Source organism: Pteropus alecto, unplaced genomic scaffold, assembly GCF_000325575.1.
Source record: "Pteropus alecto unplaced genomic scaffold, ASM32557v1 scaffold139, whole genome shotgun sequence".
Classification (NCBI taxonomy): domain Eukaryota; kingdom Metazoa; phylum Chordata; class Mammalia; order Chiroptera; family Pteropodidae; genus Pteropus; species Pteropus alecto.
Window position 1 is genome coordinate 155,946 of NW_006443567.1, and position 1,581 is coordinate 157,526.

General features: G+C 32.3%; 1 non-coding gene across 1 annotated transcript; it reads right to left on the reverse strand.

Moving 5' to 3' along the window:
* Window positions 1-399: 399 nt before the first annotated feature.
* LOC112472867 lies at window positions 400-518 on the reverse strand. The gene has a single exon (XR_003043792.1). It is a non-coding gene; the product is annotated as a 5S ribosomal RNA (ribosomal RNA).
* Window positions 519-1,581: the final 1,063 nt, after the last annotated feature.

The following is a 1,581-nucleotide window of genomic DNA, read 5'->3' on the forward strand; positions in this document are numbered from 1 at the left end:
GGTTCATAAATAATAATAATAGTGGCATGAAGAAGGAGATACAATCAAATTGCATAGGCCCTAATCAATGGGGTTTTTTAATGAGAGTTTAGAGGAGCCCTCTATTTGTAAAAAAGTATGACAAGGAAGGAACTAACTTAGTTTTCTGATTTAGAGATATAGAGAGTATGAAGAATTCCTGAATTATAAAAGAACTAACAGAAATAATGTTCCAAGAGAATAGCCAGATTTCAGTTAAGAAGATTTTAGGATATTTGGAGAAAAATTTGGGTACATAAAAATGTTTGATGATTGGTAATTCAATGTTGTTTTAGTTAATATAGTTTCAGAGTATGTTTATATTTGGTGGGGCCAGTCTTTCCTCCTTTGTTAACTTTTACAGTCTTTTTCTTTTTTTAAAGTTTACAGCACCTGGTATTCCCAGGTGGTCTCCCATCCAAGTACTAACCAGGCCCAGCCCTGCTTAGCTTCTGAGATCAGATGCGATCAGGCGTGTTCAGGGTGGTATGGCCATAGATCAATTTTACAGTCTTTTGACTGTTCTCATGCAGTAATCTTACTGATAAACTAGAATTCTTGGTCATGCCGTTCTTTTAATTTAGTTCCCTAATTTTAATTCCCATGGCTAACATCCGCTCTCCACGTTTGTTAACTGCAAGCTTGCTATTTTTCTCAATTTCTATTGAAATTTAAAAAAAAAAACAGTCTACCTCTAAACAATTTTCCTAACATATATACTTTTTAAATTTTACTCCACTCTAATTTCTGTATTAATGTAATCCCATATGCTTACTTTTTTTTCATAAATTATGTAAACTACGAATTGCTAACATCCTTATTTTTTAGTTTTATTGTGGAAATTTTTCTTTTTCTGACATATTTATTGATCCACTACTATGTGATAGGCACTAATCTAGGTGCTGGATGTGTGAGAGAGAGGATTTTCTTATAAATATTCCTCATATCAGTTTTGCTGCTTTAGTGTGACTTGGGGAGGGGAAGGTGAAAGTATGAGCTCAATCAACTACTTTGAACCATAAATCTTGCTCTTTTACTCTTCAGTGAAGTATGAGAACTGGATAAGGAGAGAGTATCCATTCCTACCGTAAGACTCAGAGTAGGTCAGATGATTATCTGATACTATAATGAAACTGTCATGTAATTAATTCTGTGATACTTTAGGGAATCATTACATTTTTCTTCTTTTCTTTAACTCACAAAACTTACAAAAGCATTAAATCAACCTATCTATCTATCTATCTATCTATCTATCATCTATCTATCTATCTATCTATCTATCTATCTATCTATCTATCTATCTATCTATCGTATTTTTGGAATAAAATAAAGGTAATAAGAGCCAGGCAAAATATGATATTTTTATTATAAGCAGGTAGATGTAATTTTATAGATGTCACTATTATTTGATAATATGTCTTGTGGTTGGAGTCAAGAAATGTTTTCTGAGAGAAAAAGTCAGGAAAGAACTCATTTCGAATTCTACAAACTTGAGAAATAAATTTGGCGGTAGTTGGTGGGGTTAGTTTCAGTAAGGACACGATATAAAGCATAACTGATTTT